The 23,843-nt window shown below is 38.9% G+C and overlaps 1 pseudogene; it reads left to right on the top strand.

Annotated features, from left to right (window-relative positions):
• The window catches only part of LOC133823689 (cytochrome P450 71B35-like), a 49,458-nt pseudogene that overhangs the window by 14,235 nt on the left and 11,380 nt on the right, over positions 1 to 23,843 (top strand).

Genomic DNA, 23,843 nt, shown 5'->3' on the forward strand with positions numbered 1-23,843 from the left:
AGCTTGGGGAGGAGATGGCTTCTATTACCTCTTGAGCTACCCAAATGAGAAAAAGATGTTTAAGGATCTTCCCAACCATCCTCCTGATTTTAAGAAGGCCTTCTTCTGCACGGATGGCCTGTCTCCGTCATGATACTATTCCTTCAGACGGATCCGTAATTACCCCAACTTCCTTTGTCTCTATGTTGGAACTTTTATCTATAGGCTTGCACTTAGTTGAGTTGTATTTTATTTTCCAACCAACTATCATCGCCCCATTCCTTCTGACGAGATGAAGGGGCGTAGGGAGACCCTGCTTCAACTACCTTATGGCAGGAGATCACTCTCATACCTTTTGCATGAAGGTAAACTTCGAGCTTGCGGGCTCTTGGAAGATGGCCAGTCTACCTCGGACTGATCTAATAAAAAATACGAGCGCTGGGATCTCGTACCCTTGCCAACAGGCGCCCTTCCCCCGAGAAGTGAGGTGAGGCCCCCGCCTCCAATTTGTCGGAGGAGCCAATAATCAGGGAATGAGGCCAACGATGAAGCCTCGAGCTCGGGCTCAGATGATCAAGGTACAGTCATCCTAAGCTCGAAAATGAGGTTCCCCACCTTACTAAAACACAAACCCGATAGGATAGTGTTGTGCCAGGACGATAGGAACCACTTCTATGTGTGGACTTGGGTAGATTAACGGGTTCATAGGTTCGATAGCTGGCTCGGGCAATACGATACTATGTATAGCCTGGACGAGGTATGGAACGGAATAGCCGTCCAATACGGAACCAATGATTATAGGGACCTTTCGAGGTTGACATCCACATATAGGGAAGGTACTCCCTCCGCCTCTGCTGAAGATGGGGGAATTTCATGGTCTCCGAGCTCAAGCTCGGGGGAGAATTCCAGTTAGGTCTTTCTCTACTTGGTTCTTTTTATATCTTCCAAGTTTGATAGCACTATGCTTAACCTCGATTGGAATTGTGCAGGTGTTATGGATTCCGACCTCGAAAATATCCTCGAGAGTGGCGGTGCCAAGAGGAGAAAATGCCCCAGGGGGTCGCGAAAGGTTGGCCGGCCTACCAAGGTCCTTAAGAGGACCGAAAAGACACCTCCTCCCCCGGCTCCGCATGCCATGAGCTCCACTGTGGTGCCGACTTCACAGGTCGGTGCCTCTGTTATGGCCAAGTGTCAACCTCCTGTAGTGGTTCACCCGACACTCGGTCCACCTCCCAAAAATCCTTCTGCTTCTCTAACTCACAAGCTGTCGGTTTCTACTCACGTTGAGGAGTATGTAATTGAAAATGCTTCTGGATCCCATGGGGCTACGCTAGGCTCGGACGTCTTGTCCCGAGTGGGCCAGAGCTTTAGCAGTTTCGATGCTCCCCAATGGAAATTTTTGAACAACGCCCGAGACTGCACCGCCCTCTACGAGAAGAGTATCGAGCTTGCCGCCGCGGTAACTTTTCTTCCTTTTTTTCTTAGCTATATTTATAGACGGTCCGAGTGTTAATGATGATTTTTTTTTTTGTGTCAGACTCTTGCTGTTTCTGCCCAGTTCAACTATAAGTTGAACAACGAGATCCATTCGAGCAAGTCCTATGCTCAGGAGGCGAAGGATCTTCAACTCAAACTGAGTGATGACTTAAGGACAACAAATGCAAAGCTTGAGGCAGGAGCCGAGGAGCTTAAAGCCAAGGCATCCGAGCTTGGGAAGCTGAATGCTAGGCTTGCGGAACTTGAGAAGGAGAATGCCAGGCTCGCGGAGCTTGAGAAGGAGAACGCTCGGCTCCAAGAGGCTAATAAAAAGCTCGAAGAAGACCAGGCCACCACTTTTGATATAATTGAGGGTGAAAAGGCTCGCCTCCTTGCTGAGTATAAAGAGAAGAAGGACTAGGCGGTCGATCTGGCAATGTACAGAATATGGGCCAATAACGACGACCTCGATACCAGTTTCCTAGGCCCCCGTGAGGCAAAGCTCCTAGATAAGTGGAATGCTCGACTTGAGGCGGAGGAGGCTGCTCGGGAGCCGCCACCGAGGCTGCTCAGAAGGATAGTCATGCTATTCATCCTGAGGGGTTTAGTGTCGCTGATGCTGAGAAGGCTAAGGAAACTTCTCCTTCTTGAACCTCACCTCGGGGCTGCGTCCCTTCATTTTTGTAATTGTTTAATTTATGCCCGTAGGGCTGATACAATTTCTTTTTCTTTTAATACTCATTCTTTTCATTTATTGGTTTGAAATATTTTGCACATTTTATATTAAAGCATCGCGTATGTTTATTTATTCGTACAAACATAGTTTGGATTTAGGCTCGAGGCTCAATGCATTCATGCACCGTTTGCTGGAATTATCCTCTTCCGATCTCGTTATTCATCAAGGCAAGATATTACTTTAACCATGAACCCGAAAGTACTTGTATGGTTTGTAATGCAAACGATTTAGTTATATCTTATTGTTTAGTTACTTTTTCTCGTCCTCAGTTATCTCTCCGAGGTTATGAGTTCGAAACTATTTTTTATAAGATACTCCAGCCTCGATCTCGACTTATCTCGAAGTAGGTTTATGTTTCAACTTATCGTCGATTAGTTTTAGCTGGTTTGCTCCAAACCTGTTAAGGTCGTGTTTGGTTTGTAATCCATACACTCATATTTTTAATCTAGTTCGCATATTTGGTTACATCCAAACATATTTATCTTTTGATAATTTGGTTACATTCAAACTATGTAAGCTCACACATCTGGTTACATCCAAACACTTGTACGTTTTTTTTTATAATCGGTTATATCCAAATTACCTTAGCTCGCACATTTGGTTATATCCAAATACTTGTATGTTTTTGATAATCGGTTATATCCAAATTACCTTAGCTCGCGCATTTGGTTATATCCAAACACTTGTATGTTTTTGATAATTCGGTTATATCCAAACAATCTTAGCTTGCGCATTTGGTTATATCCAAACACTTGCATGTATTTCGTATATGTTACTTTATTTTTCAAGCTGGTGGTATTTATATATACCAATAATGCCCCCTTAATATCCTATGAATGTGATCATAGGTTATTAGATTAAGAGAGATTGCAAAAATAAACCATATTAGACGAAATAAATCTTTATTTGATAAAATCCAAAAGTAGGCAAAACAGTACAGATAAACAAGCATGGTTACAGGCAACATCCTTCCTACACTATTGATAGTAAGGTCTTAGGTGTTCGCCATTCCATGATCGCTGTACCAGGCTCCCATCCAATCTCACTAGCTTGTAGACACTGGGTCAGATGACTGACTCTATCTGGTAGGGTCCTTCCCAATTTGGCCCGAGCACGCCAACTGCTGGATCTCGCGTTGCCAAAAATACACGCCTTAGCACCAAATCTCCCACACCGAACTTTCGATCTCGAATCCTCTTGTTTAAGTACCTGGTAGCTCATTGCTGGTAGGCAGCGTTCCTCAGCTGAGCTTCATTTCTTCTTTCTTCGATCATGTCTAAGGTTTCTTCGAGTTGAGTGTGGTTCGAGCTTTGGTCATAAATGTGAGTTTGAATTGTTGGGATTTCGACCTCGATCGGCAACATAGCTTCACAACCATATGCTAGAGAGAACGGGGTATGTCCCGTTGATGTTCGAGCTGTAGTCCTATACCCACATAGGACTTGGGGCAATTCTTCGGGCCATCGTCCCTTTGCTTCCTCCAACTTTTTCTTTAGCGAACTCTTGAGAGATTTGTTTACAGCTTCGACCTGGCCATTCGCCTGAGGATGAGCTACTGACGAAAAACTCTTTATTATTCCATTCTTCTCGCAAAAGTTGGTGAACAAGTCGCTATCGAACTAGGTTCTGCTGTCGGATACAATTTTCCTCGGCATCCCATATCGGCATATGATGTTCTTTACCACGAAGTCAAGGACCTTTTTGGAAGTTATTGTTGCCAACGGTTCAGCCTCCGTCCACTTTGTTAAGTAGTCTACGACAACTACAGCATACTTCACACCGCCCTTGCCAGTTGGGAAGAGCCTATGAGGTCGATTCCCCATACCGCGAATGGCCATGGGGAAGTCATCATGGTCAGCTCGGATGGTGGAGCTCGAGGAATCGTGGCGAACCTCTGGCATTTATCGCATTTCTTTAGGTACTCGAAATAATCTGATTTAATGGTAGGCCAGAAATAATCTTGGCTTATGATTTTCTTGGACAGGCTATGCCCCTTAGTATGGTCTCCACAGAACCCTTCATGAATTTCTTCAATGATCTTCTTGGCTTCGGGTGGAGTCACGCACCGAAGTAATGGCATGGAATATCCCCTCCTATACATCTTTTCGTCCAAAATGGTGTAACGGGGAAGTTGATACATTAACTTTTGAGTTTGGTTCCGATCTTTTGGAATGACTCCGGTCTCGAGATATTCGACTATCGGGGTCATCAAAGTAGGCTCAGACTCAATCATACACAAGTCTTCCTCCTCTGGCTCGTTAATGCTAGGTGCCGAGAGGTGTTCTATCGGCACAACGTTTAGCTCATCACTCTCGGCAGAAGTAGCGAGCCGAGCTAAGGAATCTGCATTTGATTTTTTCTCTCGGGGAACCTGTTCGATCGCATAAAACTCGAAATGTTCCAATGCGGATTTTTCCTTCTCTAAGTAAGCTGCCATTTTTGTGCCACGAGCCTGGTATTCTCCCAAGATTTGGTTAACCACAAGCTGGGAGTCGCTGTAGCAATGTATTTCTTTAGCTTTGAGCTCTTTGGCTATACGAAGTCCTGCCAGTAAATCCTCGTATTCGGCCTCGTTATTCGATGCATTGAAGTCGAATCTTAAGGCAGAATGAAATCTGCTCCCTGCGGGAGTAATCAAAATGACCCCTGCCCTCGATCCATTTTCATTAGATGACCCATCAACGTAAAGTTTCCACAGCTCGTAGGCCGAGGTTAAAACTTCATCGTTGGTCATGCCAGTACACTCCACTATAAAGTCTGCCAATGCCTGTGCCCTAATGGTCATTCTCGAGTGGTAGGAGATCTCGAATAGTCCGAGTTCAACCACCCATTTAAGAAGTCGACCCGAAGCCTCCGGTTTAGACAGGACTTGCCTAAGTGGTTGATCAGTCAATACATGGATGAGGTGCGCCTGAAAGTAGGGTCGAAGTTTATGAGATTAATGAATTAATCTGAGAGCTAGCTTCTCCATCAAGGGGTATCTCGACTCTGCCCCCAGTAATCTTTTGCTGATGTAATATACGGGTCTCTGTACCTTTTCTTCTTCTCGCACGAGCACTGCACTTATTGCGTGTTTGGTAGTGGAAAGATATAAGTACAGTACTTCTCCCGTAATAGGTTTTGATAAGATGGAGGGTTCTGCGAGGTGCTTTTTAAGCTCCTGGAAGGCCAGTTCGCACTCTTCTGTCCATTCAAATTTCTTGCCTCCCCTCAAAAGGTTGAAGAACGGAAGACAACGGTTTGTAGATTTCGAAAAAAACCTACTTAGCTCCGCCATCCTGCGGGTCAAGCTTTGGACATCTTTATGACTTCGAGGTGAGGGCATGTCGATCAGGGCCTTGATCTAGTCTGGGTTAGCTTCTATTCCACGAGCGTTTACAATAAAGCCCAGGAATTTTCCTGATGATACCCCGAAGGAGCACTTCTGATGATTTAGTTTCATGTTATACTTCCGGAGCACGCCAAAGCACTCTTCGAGGTCGTCAACATGGTTATCGTTAAGTTGAGACTTGACCAGCATGTCATCAACATAAACTTCCATGTTGTTCCCTATTTGTTCTGAAAACATCATATTCACGAGCCACTGGTATGTTGCCCTGGCATTTTTTAGCCCGTATGGCATGACATTATAACAGTATAGCCCCTTGTCTGTTATGAAGCTCGTATGTTCCTGGTCGGGGGCATGCATGGGAATCTGGTTATATCCAGAATAGGCATCCATGAAAGACATCAGTCCATGCCCCGCCGTGGCATCCACGAGCTGGTCAATCCTTGGTAAGGGAAAACAGTCCTTCGGGCAAGCTTTGTTGAGGTCCGAATAGTCAATATAGGTTTGCCACGTCCCATTAGGTTTTGGGACCAACACTGGATTGGCTACCCAGTCAGGGTAAAAAGCATCCCTAATGAATTGGTTTGCTTTTAACCTGTCGACCTCCTCCTTCAATGCCTTCTTCCTGTCGTCATCCAGCTGTCTTCACTTTTGTTGCTTCGGAGGGAAGCTTTTATCAATATTTAGCGCGTGGCTCATTATGTTTGGACTTATTCCTACCATGTATGAATGTGACCATGCGAAGACATCCTGGTTTCTCTTCAAAAAGAAAATTAGTTGCTATTTGGTCTCTTCCTGGAGGTGTTTTCCAACCTTTACCTTTTTTGAGAGAGATCAAGAAAATTTGTGTCCTTGAACTGTTCAGTGTGAAGACAGTACTTTCACACCGATCAGTCCGAGAAGAAGAAGTTACCATGCTCATCAACTCCATATCTCATCACTCCTCATCTTCACCCGGTTCTCCTGTTGATCTTACCGAGAAGCTGTTTACTCTTACTAATAGCATGATTTTCAGGACTGCTTTTGGGACAACTTTTAAAGATGCTAATTTTTCTGATGAGAAAGTGCATGAAATTGTTCAAGAGATCCAAACCATCCTGGCAAATTTCTCTTTCGCTGAGCACTTTCCATATGTGGGGTGGATTGGGGACAAGCTTTCTGGTTTAGAGCAAAGGCGTGAAAGGATTTTCCACCAGATGGATGATTTCTATCAAAGGGTGATTGATGATCATCTTAGTCCCAGGAGAGAAAAACAAGAGCAAGAAGACATTATTGATGTGCTTCTGAAGATAGTGAAACATCAAACTGGTTTTCGAGCTGCTTCTTTAACCATAAACAATGCCAAGGCAGTCCTCTTGGTAACCTCTTTAGTTTTATTTTTGGTTCATCCTTTCTTTCTTATTGTAGGGTCAATAAGAAAACCAAATATATTTTTGGCCAAGAACAATTTAAAACTTAATAAGCAAGTTAAATTTCATTTAAGTGTCAACTAAGATACATGTGACAATACTTTTATAGTGCCACATGTCAAAAAAATTAATTATTATTTATAAAAATTGATTAATAAAAAATCGAAAAAAATCTATTTTAATTTTTGTTTAATTTTAATTATGTATTATTATTTTAAAACATTAAAATATTATGAAAAATAATTAAAACACTAAAACAACTTAAAATAAAAAAAAAATTAAGAATTTTTTTGAAATAAATTTAAATTTTTAAGGGAATAAATTTAAAAACTTTTTTTTCAAATAAATTTAAGTTTTGAAAAAAGTTTTAAATTTATTTTTGGATTTTAATTTTTGTTTTAGTGTATTAATTATTTTTTTCTATTATTTTAATATTTTAAAATAATAGTAATGGTGCTTTCATTGAGAGCTTGATACGATATTGTTGAAACAGTAATGGCAAAAACCACAAAGAAGACTGGGCAGGCAACTGGCGCTGCACCATCTCAACCGCCTCCTCCTCCAAATGTGACCGAAGATGAGCCACATTTGGAATTCGATGAGGAAGAACTGGATTCCAAGATGCTGACACTACAAGAAAATGGGGTCTTTACCTACCAATTGTAAGTGAAGGTAAAACTAGCTTAATGGTAGGTAATATGGTTTACCTACCAATATTGAATTGGTAAAGATTGGTAGGTAAATGTTAGTGGGGAAAGAGTCTTTACCTACACTTATTAACACTGGTAGGTAAAAGAATCAGTGGACCCCACTAAGTTATAAATCAATTGATGAGTCATCAGGTGACGTGTTTGATGACATGGCATCCTACGTGTATGCTGACATGGTTTCTGTAGTTTTGCGTGCTGATGACGTGGCATCCTACGCGGCATCATATGTGGCATCCTATGTGGCATCATATGGGGCATCCTACGTGGCATTATATGTGGCATCCTACGTGGTGTCATTTTATTAGCCCACATAGCATTATTTTATTGGTCTGTTACACAATTTATATTTTGTTCAAATTTAATGGTTATATGTAGGTAAAAGATAATAACAATTATTTATAAATGTTCTATATTAGAAATAAACTAGAAAAAAACCATACAATAATAAAATGTTTAATGCTAAAATTCTTTATAATGTTCAATACTAAAATAAGTCATAAAGTTATCATATTAAGGTTACCCCTACCAAAATAAAAAAAACTTCATAAAGTTCATTCCTTAGTAAATTAATGTAAATAAACTAAGAATCATCTTGTGACTCCCGAACTGAAAAAGATGGTGACTCTCTTAAATTTGCATCTGAAGCCTGGTCTGTTGGAGGTGGTGGAGGCGGTGCCATCAAATTGTTATGACGAAATATATCCACAACCACACTAAGTTGTTCGTTAGTAGCATTAAGGTGGGAAGTTGTATCATTAAGTCGTTCAACTAACTCTTCATAAGTTGGTTGATTACCCACAATATTTTCACGATGTGAAGTAGAAGTTGTGACAGTAGGAGACCGCCCCCACCCTCGCAAGTATACTGAATCACGTCCAAGTACACGCTCCATAATCTCTTTATCAGACAGTTCTTCTGGAGGATGTTGACCCCTTAACTCCATCATTTTATCCTAATAATATATTTAATTAATTATTAGTAAGAAATATAATAAATAAAAATTTAAATTACTTACATATAATGGCTCGAGCTCTATTTTAGTCAATCCTTTCTCAGAATCATAATGCTTTAGACGCCATGTCTCAATTTGACCGGTAGGAGAAGTTAACACCATTCCACATCGAATGTGATGTCGTGGTGTGGAGACTGAACCATTTTTTGACTCCCATGTCCTCTTTGATCGATTGGTAGTATTCTTTAATGCTCTTTCCTGAAGAAATAAATCCAAATAAAATTTATTAGAAAAAAATTTACACAACCTTTTCTTTTGAACAACACAATGTCTATTTATTACAAACTTTATTGAACAGTTTAACACTAAAATCTGTAAATCAAAGACAAAACAAAATACTAGAAAGAGTAGATGTTGTTTATGTAGGGCCAAATACTAGAAAGAGTAGATGATGCCAAAACAATAACATTAGCTTTCATTTTTTCATTCAAACATTTAATCAAACACCTTAACTACATCAACTACATAGTCAGAAAAAACTTCATTCCCACAACCAAAATGAAATAAACACAACAACTGATTGGGTATCACAGTCAAAGAAAGATAGAAATTTCAACAAAGAGGTCATCTATAGCCAATACAATATTTCAAAATTAAGCAGTAGTTCGACATTTGTGGACAATCATGGAAACATACAACAATATAAATTCAATAAAACAGAAAAAATAGCAAAAAGCTAGATGTTAAGAACAATAGTAATATGTAAATAGTATGTTGGGTCTCTTGTTCCTATCATAATAGCAATATTATGATAAAAAAATGTTACCTTAAATTCATAAGAACACCAACGATCACACAAAATCATCCAATCTTTTTGATGTTCTTCTTTTAAGTCTGGATGACGTTTGCTCTTGGCCATCTCAAGATCATTTTCTCCTCTAATTTCTTTGAAATATAAGTGCAGCTTGTACTTATGACCCTTCCAAGCTTTTCTCATTTGCTCATCAATGAATTTTTTAGTTGTCTCATCATTCAAGTTGATGTCAAATGTTCCTATAACATAAAACAATATTAGTTATAAATATTACAAATATAAATGTAATATTGTGAAATGACTTACCAAAAGATAGTGTCGCAATGGAGCTCTCACATCTTCAGGGACCATTCTCCACTCTTTATAATGAAATGTACCATGATTCCGAATAATTAATCCAATCTCATTATTAAATTTCTCAGCATTAGTACAAATTGGTTGACGACACTCCGCATTAAAAGTCACTGACAAATTTCGAGTTGATGATGCCCTAGCTATAGTTGTAGTTGTCAAGCTGCGAGTAACTCCACGTGGCTTAAAGGAAGATGTTTGTCCTACAATACAATATAATCTTAATTAAAATAAATAGAAATTTAAAGAAATGAACATGAAAGACATTAAATTTACCAGATGGAACTTGGGAAGATTGATTATCATCTTCGGTATCAAAATGGGTCGTTACATTGACTTGTTCACCCTGTACAGTAGGGTGTGTGGAGCCTTGAGGGTGTTCTCTCCATTAGATTGTGTGGTGGTTCTAGGTCATTGACTTAGTACCCTAGATCGAGTGGTGCGACAAACTTGTTGATTCCCTAAACTCGACCAAGTAGTGCGAATAACCTGTGTAGGTGGAGCAGGAGGATCAATGACTGGTTCAACTTGTTGATTCTCTATACTCGACCGAGTAGTGCGAACAACTTGTGAAGGTGGAGCGGGAGGATCAATGACTGGTTCAACTTGTTGACTTTGAGCAGTAGATCGAGTGGTGCGACGACCAGGTGCCATGAGTAAAATTCAGTGAAATAAAACAAAGAAAATGATTAGTAAATCAATATTTACAAATATTAAGAAACTAACTATGAATTAAGAATATGGATGTCTATATGTCTATATATCTTATTTCATCTCAGTTTTTGCAAACCTTAGTTTCTGTACTTGTATTTCTGTTTGTGTACAGGGTGCTTGGCTAGTTGGCTAGTTGGGGAAGAACATTTGTAGACAAATTTCATGAGGCACTAACTGATCAATGACAAGATGACTAACTATGAATTAAGAATCTGCATCATCATCACATTCTTATTTTGTAGAACTTTTAGTGTCATCACTTGAGAGAAATGTTTCATTATTACAGAATATATTTCCTTCATCAAAATCTTCATCTAAGTCACTATCCTTGTCAACATTTTGATTTTGGTTTAAAAATAAATAAAAAAACAAGTTGGTCTGAAAGAGTTACAGAAGGAACATCTAATCGAACTAAAGATGAACTTTCAATGAAATCCTCAGTTGGTTGAAAAGGTGGCAATTGAAATGATTCTTCTTCTTGAAACACATCATTATTTACTTCCTCTTCCATAATTTCAGGAATGTCATAAATAGATCGATGATTTCCTTTTTGAACAATCCGCCAATTTGAACCATGCTTCATATCAAGCAAATAGAAAACTTGTTGTGCTTGAGTTGCCAAGATAAATGGTTCATTAAAATACCAATCAGTAGATGTATTGATGGAAGTCAAATTATGATCCACAACAATTGATCTACCTTTTGGATTAGAGTTATACCACTTGCAACGAAATAAGAACACCTTCCGATCTAAAACGAATGACAACTGCAAAATCTCAATCAAGACACCATAACATAGGATATTAATATTGTCATGATCACCTTCAGTGCAAATTCCAAAACATTGTGTCTTAAGAGTATTGTCACGCTCTTTACATCGAAATCGAACACCATTTACAATACAACTTTGGTAGGTGTTGTACCGTTCAAGTGGACCTTTAGATAAAGAGTACAAATCATCATTGGCAAAAGGTGATTTTTGAACTCACATTTGAGACTCCTATAGTATGAAAGAATTTGAATTATGATGAATGATGTCACAACTTAAGAATTTAGTAAAAAACAATTAATGATAATCTCTTACTTTATTCTTAAACCAAGAAGGAAATTGTTCTTTGTGCTATAAGGCAACTTCTGAATCTGAAAGACCTTTTTCTTCCAACAACTTTATATGATCACTACATTCAAATTCATTTCTATGAATAAGTAAATGATATTTTGTTGAGATAATTTAGAAGAAGAAAAGAAATTGTTACTTACTCGATAAAATCTTGGATATCATCTACATAATTGTTCAATATATACCATTGAACGACTTTTCTCCAATTTTGAAGCAATTTGACAGTAGATGCCCCGAATGGACGAACATTGGAGTTAAAAACTTCTAACTTATGATTTGGAGAAGGTATATCCCAATTACGCTCGGGTCTTGTGAATCTTGTCTCTATGTTAGAAACATATCTTGACAAGAAAGTTACAACTTCATCTACAACAAAAGCTTCTGCTATTGAACCATCAGGTCGAGACATGTTTCTCACATATTTCTTGTACAAACCCATATGGCGTTCTGTCCCAAACATCCATCTCGAAGCAACTGGACCACCTAATAACACTTAATTGGGTAGGTGAACACAAAGATGAACCATTATGGTAAAAAATGATGGGGGAAATATCTTTTCCAACTTGCACAAAATTATTACAATTCCATCTCTCAATTTTTCTATGTCAGAAATTTGTAATGTTTTTGCACAAATTTTTTGAAAGAATTGGCAGAGTTCAATCAAAGTACCACGAATGTTGTTTGTCAGAAAAGGAAGTAATGCAGCTGGTAATATCTTATGAAGTAAAACATGACAATCATGAGTTTTCATTCCTCCTAGTTTGTCATTATCTATTACACATCGACTAATATTCGAAGCATATCCATCTGGTAATCTAACACTTTGAATAAATTTACAAAAATCTTTGCATTCTTCTCTCGTCAAAGTGTAACTAGAATAAGGTTTTTCAAGCTTGTTATTAGAAGGGTCCTTCTTCAGCCAAAGCTCTTCACGAATATTAAGATTTTGCAAATCCTTACGTGCTTTTAAATTGTCTTTCGATTTACCTTCAATGTCTAAAAGTGTTCCAATAATATTATCACATACATTTTTCTCTATATGCATCACATCAAGATTGTGACGCAGCAAGAGCTTTGACCAGTATCGCAATTCAAACAAAACACTTCTTTTACACCAATTCAGCTCTTTCTCTCCACGCTTACGTTTTCTAGAAGAATTACTTGGTGCTTTACCAGGGGTATGAATAGGAATTTCTTCCAATTGCTTTAAAATGTCATCACCAGTAAAAGTTCTAGGAGGGCCACGTAATTCAGTAGATCCATCATATTCTTTACTTTTTCTCCAAGAATGGTTTCTTTTCGAATAACATCAATGTCCCATGAAACATTGTTTATCAGTTATTCTTCTAGATCTTGTATCTTCAAGACAAACAGGACATGCTAATTTACCAGCAGTGCTCCACCCAGACAAGTATGCATAAGCGGGAAAATCACTAATTGTCCACTAGACTGCAGCTCGAAGTTTAAACATGCATTGACCATACAAATCATATGCATTGACTCCATCCCATAACCCTTTAAGTTCTTCAATTAATGGCTTCAAGAACACATCATAATCTTTTCTAGGAGATTTAGGACCTGGAATTAACAAAGACATGAGATAGTTTGTTCCATTAGGAGAAGCCCAAGGTGGCATATTGTACGGAATTAATATCACTGGCCACAAACTATAGGTTGATGTCATATTAGAGAAAGGTTTAAACCCATCTGATGCCAACCCCATTCGTACACTCTTGGAATCAGCTGCAAAGTCAGGATAAACATTGTCGAAATGCTTCCAAGCATCCCCATCAGCAGGATGACGTAAAATCCCAGCTTCATTTTTTCGTACCTCTTTATGCCATCGCATATCTTTAGAAGTGTGCTTCGAACTAAACAATCGCTTAAGTCGTGACTTGATTGGGAACCATATAATTCGTTTATGTGGGATTTGATTTCATACATAACGACTAGACTTGCATACAGGACATGACACTGCATTTGCATTCTCACCATAAAACAATGCACAATCGTATTGACAAACATCAATTTGCTCATAGCCTAAGCCCACCTCACAAAGAAGCTTCCTTGTCTGGTAATAATTCCCTGGGCACTGATTACCCTCGGGTAATATCTCTCTCAAACACTCCAAAAGACCGTCGAATGATTTATCTGTCCATTTGTTAAGCACTTTGAGATTCATCAACTTCACCATCGCGCTTAAGACAGAGAAACCTTTACAATTATTGTACAAAGGCTTATGAAGTGACTGAAACAATGCATCATACTTGTCATCCACATTAAATGGAGATTCATCATTGAAGTCACTAGTTGGACCAATGTCAAAATACTTACTACCAATAGTATCATGAAGAGCTGCCGCCAAATCATCACGTTGATCTGAATCTTCAACATTATCCTCGGTATCGAATAATCCTTCATCTTCTACTTCCTCTACTTGCTCACCATGGTGATACCACCTTGTGTAAGTACTAAGAAATCCATGAGTGATCAAGTGGAACTTTATCACATGCATGTATTGTGATTTCTTATTCACGCATCGACAACAAGGGCATAGAACCATCCCATTATAGTCCATGGAGTGTCTTGCAACACTAATGAATTCATTCATTCCAGCAGCATATTCTGCTGAAAGTTTATTTGGAATATTTATTTAATGACGATCCATGAATCAACAAAATGGTGTCCCTTGTTGTAGTTGGTAGAGCTGATGATGAACCCAAATTCAAGAAAGAAGACAGAGGAGAACAAAAGCAAGAAAAAGAAAAAGAAAGGATGGTAAATATTAAAGATTTTTCTATTTTGTAGATTATTATAATTGAAATAGGAAAATTAGAAATAAGAGAGAGTGGGAGATTGATTTGGGGGAAGTGAAATGAAAAAGGAAAGGCTAAAAAGGATGAGGAAAACAATGAAATTTCTGGCATGATAGCCTTTCATTTGAGGATTCTGTAACAACAAACAAAGATAATACAAAAAATAGACTAAACCAGTAAAACTACATTCAAATAGACTTAGAAATAAAGAAAACTAAATAAAAGGTTCAGCTACTTGGAGCAGCTAAACAGTTGAGTTCTCATAGGGCTGTTTTGGCAATAGAGTGAACTTTGTTATGGAACATGGTCATATTTTAGTCACAGGGGCACTATTAGTTGTCAGGCAACTCCATAATTCAGTTGTTTATGTTTTGTTTTTGGCTCTAGTTTACTTGAAAAACTTGATTCAGAATACTTCAGCTGTCAAAATGCTGAAATAGGATATCTTTCCTCAAATGGGCAGACATGTTTTTATCTTTTTTTTTAATAATAATAATAATAAAATAAATAATAATGACTGGTTTAACAATATTTAATAGTACTCTTTTCTAAGATAACGTGTCTCTTTATAAATGGACCCTTTTTTCAGGTGTTTAGTTTAAAGAAAATATAATGCCGTAAAGCAATTACATAAATGGAGCCAACACTTCCAAAAAATAGTTTAGACCCTCTCTCTCTATAAAAATCTATAAACCATGCATATATATTAAGAGAGGGGTCCATATATAATCTTTAGACTTTAGCAATAAGTTTAGCTAGATATATATACACACACTACGTTATGATAATCATGATCAACTACATATATATATATATAAGTCACATCTGGTCCAAAAAAGAATATATATTTATATATATTTTAGCACTACTAGCTAGTTATATAGGGTGGATATTAATGTAATTTCTCTTCTATGAGTTTGAAATATGTTGTGTGTATTAAGAGTACACATATATAGAGTAGTACTACTACAATAATAAAGGGAGTCTCACAAGGGAGTAATATGATTTTCATGGTGTTTTTGGCTTCTGTGGGTTTAAGGTTCAGTTACAGTGATTGGTTTACTCTCATATAGGAGACAGAATGAGCTACTACAAGGTACTTCTTTGCCAAGAAACAGTTATTGTAATATAAAGAGTATCAACCACTTTACATTTGTTTTTTGTGTTGGAATCAAAATTTTGATATTCATAATCAAAAGAAGCTTCTGATGATTGAACACATTTGAATTCAAAGAACAACAGAGGAAAATAGGTTAATGAATAGGACAAGTAGATAAAAAAACGATGGCTATCAATGTTAGTATATAGAAATGCAAACCATTTCACGTTGTCTCAGAAGCAATACATAAATTTACACATTTATAAGGTAAATAAAAAAAGACCCAGTAATTTGATTATGATTTTTGGTTGACCAAAATTGAAACAGGCCTACCATCTATTATACTCTATTCGAGTGTTGATTCCACTAAAATATGCTGCGGGGATATGTCTAAAAATTTTCTTCTTATAGGTTGATAACATCAACATCTTAGTCTTGTAACTACCTACCTAACTACTACACTAAATAATTCTCATTTTTATGCTATAGTTTAAAGGTGAAGATTTTTGACTCTCATATCAATTACACTTAAAAATGTACAAAATGACATTTTTTCTTATGTATGCAGTATGCATGTACCAAAAGAGACACCTATACTTGCCCAAATTTGACCATAAGAGTTTGATAAAAATGACTCATCTCTCTTTCGACCAGCTAAGTATGAAAATTGATCAACTTAATCTAGATGTGTTCCCCTTCTTTAGGCTAATCCTCAATATTCATTATATTATTATAGTAGTTATTATCATACCAGAACCAGATCAATCAAATTCAAACACAAATTCACAAAGATATGAAATCCATACCAAGTCATACATTATTATTATTACATGCTTCATAGAAACAGAGTGGTGAGTCTTCAGAGATGCATTCAAATTAAACAGACACCAAACCAAGAAAAGGGAAGCTGGGAAAGTCTTCAAAATGGTGTATCTTCAAAAGTCCCTAACTCTAATATTCATTGGAAATGACAAAAAAACACAAAATAATAAAGAAAAATAAAAAAGCACAAATCTTTAAAATAAAAATATATAAATAAAAATCTCAAAAACTTCCATTGATAAGATTCCTATAAACCTTACTTGATTAAAAACCTCTGATAATATTCCTTTAGCTAGAATTTATGCCATCACTACCTGAGTAGTCAGCTCCCAACAGCACCTATAATAATGGGAGTCGCATCAGGGCTCAGGCTTGATGGACTTCTTGGGTAAAGAAAGCAAAGATGTGTAGACAATAATGTAATCCATTACAGTCTTCGTCTTGCTCTAAGTCTCTATGTGGTCCAACAAAAACCTATAAAAGAAAGCTTACACATAAGTAGAAAAGAGAACCTACCCAAACAAAAACTCATAAATCATTTCATCTGTCCTTTATGTATGGAATATGTATTTGTTGTTAGCAATATGTATAGACGACGATGGTGTAGACCTCGATGAGATCGTCTTGCCCCATTCAATTGAGCGGCCTGGGCATTTGGTTGAAATTATGGCATAAACCTACCAAAAGTCATATAAATAAAAAAAAACAAATAAATAATATATAGGAGCAAGTTTGGTTGAAATTATGGCATAAACTTAAAATACAATCTAATACGAGTATGGGAGAGAGACCAGACTAGAGTATTTTTTTTGGGTGTTTCTTCTCATAAACCTTCTAAGGATTTCTGGGCTAAAGGGGAGGACGAAAGAGGCACCCCACTCATGCACATCTGGGTTTTTCTTCTCAGGTGGCGGTCGACGAGTATGGGTTCTTCTCTCAGGAGAGGATGGGCGCTTCTTCTCAGGCGATGGTCAGCGTTGGGGCCACGGGGGTACTCTTGCTGAGGATGGGCGCTTCTTCTCAGGTGATGGTCAGCGTCGCGGCCTCCGGGGTACTCTCGCTAAGGATGGGCGCTTCTTCTTCGACTGGTTTTCTAAGAGGGAGAGAGACCAGACTAGAGAATTTTTTTTTTTGTCTGAAAGGGTTAAATGATAAAATATATATTATTATGATTTTTTTTTACTGATAGTTAGAATTAATTTAATTTTAATTTTTGTTTTTGTAATGTTTATTTGTTTTTAAGATTTGTACCCTTTTTTAAAAATAATGTGACATGTTAAAAATAAGTAAGATGACATGTAGGATATTTTTAACACATCATCACACAACTCAGCATCATTTTTATTAAAAATTAAAATAATAAGAGGGAAACATTAGCGCCAAATGCAAAAAAATTTCCGTCCAGTATATGTGTAGGGTAACACTCTTTACTTACCCATATTATTAGTAGATAATCATCCTTCTAAAATATTATAATATTGGCAATATTTACCTACCAATAAATCTTACGAATAAATATTGGTGGGTAAAGGTTCCCTTTACCTACCAATATATATTGGTAGGTAAAATATTGGTAGGTAAAGATCAGATTTCTTGTAGTGTGAGGAATACCCTGGGGGTATTGCAGGATGAACTGGCCAATCTAGGGGCCAGCCAGGAAAGTGCTGCTGAGATTATGGCATGGCAGCAACAGGAGATTGAGCGACAGCGCCAGAAGTTGAGTGAGAGACAGGCGGAGATGGACCGTCGTCAGAAGGAGGCCATGGCAGCCCTCGAAGCAGCCTTACAATTGGCAAGGAATCAGGCTGCACCTACCTCACAGTCTGATCAATCTTCGAATGGGCCACCCCAAAGGGGTCCCAATCCTAGCCCCCCGATCCAGCCCTCGAGCCCCCAGAGGCCCAAGCAGCCACCAATGCCTTAGGAGGATGTCCCACCAAGGGATCCTGAAGCGCAGCCTCCATCCCAGGCTGGTCGTGACATTCCCTGGCAGCCAAGGCAGAATAGGGTCGGGCAGCAGCATCGTTGTCCTAGACGCCATAGGGGTCAAGAGCCGAACCCACCGAGCAGAGGACAACGTCCTTCTGGTAACGGAAGGAACTCAGAGATAAGCTTTACGGTCCGGGGCCCCCCACGGTATGATAATGCACAGGGACCTACCAACCAACGCAGGCCACCCTCTAACGCTTGGGAAGTTCCAGCCCGAGGAGGCAACCGAGGGAACAGTCGATCCCACTATAGCCAGTCGAGGTTCAGAGATGGCCACGGTTACAATGAGGCTGACTCAGGCAGAGGAAATTCCGGCCGGAGAAATGAAGATAGAGGTCGGGGCAGAAGCCCACCACCTAGAGAAGACCAACCTGAGATACGTGACGCTGGGGGGCAACCGAGGCAAAATAACATCTTTAACTGGCTCGGAGCTAGCGAGAAGCGGCGAAGAGACGAGGATTTGAGAGACGTACTCAACGATCGCTGGGAACGGCACGACGAGTACGTTCCCCCAGCACCAGAGGCCCCGGCGATTCCCGAAGCCGTGCAAGCCCAAATAGATACCCTGAACCAGGCAGTACAATAGCTGGTCAGGGGAAGGACGTCTCATATTGAATACGACAGGAGAAGAGGCACTCCTTTCGTTCAAAGGATAACTATGGCAGAAACTCCCAGCAAGTTTAAGATGCCCACGCTTCCAAATTTTGACGGGTATGGTGACCCAGTATCTCATGTCAACAAGTTTGAGATACAGATGGACATTCAGAAAGTGTCCGAAGTCGCTCGGTGCAGGATCTTTCCTGCAACACTTTCTAATGCTACACAGGAGTGGTTTTTCAAATTCCCTCCTACAAATATTGTTTCTTGGGAGATGTTCATAAGAGAATTTTATGGACTATTCTATGCAGGTCGTGTGCACCCAACTGAGGCGAATCAGCTGGTCGAGATACGCCAGCAAGAAGGAGAGCCACTGAAGGATTACGTCCAGTGCTTCATGCGAGTAGCGGCTGGAGCCAAAAAAGTGGGTGATGAGGGAAAGATGATGGCCCTAACTGCGGGAGTTAGGCGTCGCACGCCTTTGTGCAGTAGCCTCAGAAATCATGGAGTTAAAACTACTCAAGAATTTTTGGATAGAGCTGATTGGTACATCAAGCTTGAAGATGCCATCGCCAGTGAAGGAAAACCCCTAGGCAAGGATAAGGGGACCGCCGAGCCCACCAAAGCCGCCAATGGGTCAAAACCCAACGGCAACGACAAAGGCAACGGGAATGGCAATGGCAATGGCAATAATGGGGGGAAACGACCGCATAATGAGCCTTCCACCTCTGAGAATAAACGCGCCAAGGGCAACCGTTATGAACCGCGGTTCATTAACTACACTGCCCTTATTGAGTCTCGGGGAGAGGTGTATCAGGCCACGAGTTCTAGTGTGCCTTATATAAAACCTACTCCCATTCAAAAAGATATTTCAAAGAGAGACACTACCAAGTTCTGTCGTTATCATAATGACTACGGACATGATACAAATGAATGCAACCATCTGAAGGATGAAATTGAGTTCCTTATTAGACAAGGACACTTGAGAAGATACGTACGGGCCTTGGGAAATTCCCAACAAGAGGCTCCAGGTGGCAACGAGCATGCACCCACACGCCAACGCTCGCCACCTTTGCAGCCTGACCCCGTAGCTGGCACATTACTCACCATCTGTGGAGGCCCGTACCTCGCGGGAAACAGTGGAAAGGCGAGGGAACGATATGCTCAGACCCTACATCACGACCAGGACATCGAGATGATGACTGTGGAGGACAAGGCATCAAAGAAGGCTCGATCAGAGGATGGTGAAATAACCTTCTCTAATAGCGACGCCCATCATGTCCGATTCCCGCATTCCAATCCGCTAGTCGTGGATGTTCAAATCGCCAACATGATGGTGAAGAGAGTACTAGTCGATACAGGAAGTTCAGTGAACATCCTGTACAAATCTTCGCTAGAACGCATGAAGTTGTCCGTCAAGGACTTGGAGCCCTGCAACCAAACAATTTACGGCTTCTCCGGTGAGGGACTCACCCCAGCAGGGTCAATCAGACTTCCAGTAACAGCAGGTACATCGCCTACTACCAGGACATTACTCGCTACTTTTATAGTAGTCAATTGTCCTTCGGCGTACAACGCTGTCATTGGAAGGCCCATACTAGTTGACCTTCAGGCCGTCACCTCAGTATGGCACTTGGCCATGAAATTCGCGACAGACGCAGGGGTGGGACTCGTGTTGGGAAATCAGAGGGAAGCAAGGGAGTGCTACAATGCCTCAGTCACAAAGGCGAAGAAGGGAACGTCGAAGAGCACTCCCCCAGATAGGTTGCAGATGGCTATTGATACACAAGCCCAATCCGGTGACGGAGTTGTTGACCCAAACTCTTAAGTCTCCTTGTTTTGATGATTAACAATATTTGATTATTATTTGTTACTAATGATTTGTTGATTTTGTAGCAAAAACCAAAGTGAATTAGCACTTCAAAGTCAAACTTATGACCAAGGGCAAAATGGTCATTTTACCAAATTTTCCGCAAATGACCCAAAATGGACTTCAAGACTCAAGAAACTCAAGATAAAGGTTTAATTTCATTTCTTAGTCTTGTAAAGTGATTGCAAGTATACTTTAAGTCATAAGTATAAAATTTGGCTCACTCACGTACTAAAAAATGGTGATTTTGTAAAATGAGAAATAAATATCCTAAATTCACTTTTAAGAAAATACATCCCGATACGGTCGTAACGCAATTGGAATTTTTTAAATCGGATAAACGAGCTAAAAGTTATAAAGAATTGAAAAACGGGAAAATAGGCATAATTCGGATTTTGCTCTCTGTTTGCCATCCGGAATTCCGGATTGGCAACCGGAATTCCGGTTGCTTCCAGACCGGAATTCTGGTTCCCCATCCGGACTTCCGATTCGCGGCATACAGCTTCGAAAATTAACCCCTAACGGCTATAAACGGCTAGTTTTTTCCCAAACTCTATATAAACTCGTTTTTCACTCAAAGTTGGAGGTTGGCTGAGCATTTATTACATATACCAAACCTAATCCATTGATTTCGAAGAGCTCTCAAAGTTTAACTCATCCAAACACATATTCACACACTTGAGCCAAAATTTGTATTTATTTCTTCTAAGTGTGCTTGCTAATCACTCTAGGTTTCTCATTGTATTATCATACTTCTAGACTGATTTTTGCTTGTAATATCAAACACATTCCCATATTGATATTGAGGTGAGGTTGGCATCGGTTTTGTAAACAACCCGGTTAGAGTGAGATTGGCACTTCAACAATCCGAAAAAGAGGTTGATAGTCCTTGGTGGTGGAAAACTATTGTAAGAGGTTTGGAAATACCTTGGTGAAAAATTCCCGGCTGTAAGGGTTAGTCAAGCCCGCTAACTTGGCTTGATAGTTGAACTCAAAGCTAGGTCCATAGCTTTGAAGACCAAGGACGTAGGTGGCTTAGTTCTACTGAACCTTGTAAAATTCGAGAGTTTGCAATTTCTTAACCTTCAACTCTTTACATTACAAGTTTGATTATTTTCTATATCTATTTGATTGCCATATTATTTGATTTTACTTGATAAATTTGATTTATTGCTTAATTTGGCATATTAAGTTTTAAATTTCCGAAATTAGTTTAAATTTCCAATTCACCCCCCTCTTGGAAACATATCTTGGGTTAACAATTGGTATCAGAGCAAGGGCTCATTTATTTGATTAGATTTCACAATCTATAGCATGGCGTTTCCAAGTAATTCACAAAATAACATGTTAGAAGGTTTAAGCACAAATAGAGCACCATTCTTCAATGGAGTAGACTTTCCTTATTGGAAAATTAGGATGGAAACTTATCTTCAATCTATTGATTATGATTTGTGGCATATAGTGTCTAATGGTCCTTACATTCCTAAACATGTCATTAATGGTGTAGAAGTTATTACGACATATGAGGCATATGACGAAGAAGATAAGAGAATGCTTTCTAAGAATGCTAAAGCTAAATATGCACTTATATGTGGTTTGGATAGAGATGTGTTCAAAAATATTGAACAAGCCTCTACCGCTCATGATATGTGGAAAATGCTTGAAGTCACTCATCAAGGAAAAAATGCTATGAAGGAAACTAAAATTCAAATTTATTCTACTCAATATGAGAACTTTAAGATGAAAGCGAATGAAACTATTGCTAACATGTATACTCGTTTCACTACTATCACTAATGGTTTGAATTCTCTTGGCAAGGTACTTTCACAAAAGGATATGGTGACCAAGATTTTGAGAAGTCTCACCAAATCCTATCAAGGCAAAGTGATCGCCATTCTAATTGGTTCACTCATGAACCATGAAATTTTCATGAGTGCACAAGATGAAGAGGAAGTTGAGAAGAAAAAGAAGACTATTGCATTCAAGTCTTCCTCCTCCCATGCCATTAGTGAAGATGATGAGGATAGCTTATGTAGTGACATGGAGGACTTGGCACTCTTCTCAAAGAAATACAAAAAGTTCATGAAATTCAAGAAGAACTTTGGGAAGAAGCCACAAAGAGGAAGTGATTTAAAAGAAAAAGAAAGAAAGAGCAAAGATGATCCACCAATTTGCTTCGAATGCAAGAAGCCCGGTCACATGAAAATGGATTGCCCAATGAGGAAGAAGAATAAATACAAAGGAAGGGCAATGTTGGCGGATTGGCTCAATAGTGATGAGGAGGACTCCGACAATGAGGAGAAGAATGAAGTAGCAAACATGTGCATGATGGCACTTGATGATGGGGTAAGCATTTCTAACCAAAGTGATTGTGATAGTGAAAATGATGATGATAACTTAGAAATGTCATATGATGAGTTGTCAAATTCATTTAAGGAACTATTTGATGATTTTGGAAAATTGCTTGCTAAAAACCAAACCCTTAGAGAAAAGACCAACATGCTATTAAAGGAAATTGAGATTTTGAAATTAAATGAAAACAAACTTTTGGCTAAATCTCAATGTGCTACTTGTTCCTCATATAAGAAAGAAATTGTTGAGTTGCATGCTAATGTAAAAAGCCTTAAGAATGACATATATACTTTTACAAAAGGTAAAGAAGGCTATGAACTTATGCTAGGGTGTCAATCTTGTGGTTTTGGAAAAAGTGGTATTGGATATGATCCCAGTAGGAAACAAATTTTTTTGAGAAACTTCTTTGTAAAACCAACTAGCCTACCACACTTTACATGCACATATTGTAACCAAGATGGTCATACTATTTCATATTGTCATGTAAAGAGATATGCATATCTAGGCAAGACCAAATGGGTACCAAAGGGTTCCAAAACTAACAAGAAAGGACCCAAAGTTATTTGGGTACCAAAGGCCAACAAATGATTTTATTTTTGTAGGAATCAACAAGGAAGAGCAAAAGCTTGTGGTTCTTGGATAATGGTTGTTCCAAGCATATGACCGGTGACCCATCAAGATTTTCGAGTTTTAAGAGCAAGGAAAGTGG

This window comes from Humulus lupulus, chromosome 3, assembly GCF_963169125.1.
Source record: "Humulus lupulus chromosome 3, drHumLupu1.1, whole genome shotgun sequence".
NCBI classification, from domain to species: domain Eukaryota; kingdom Viridiplantae; phylum Streptophyta; class Magnoliopsida; order Rosales; family Cannabaceae; genus Humulus; species Humulus lupulus.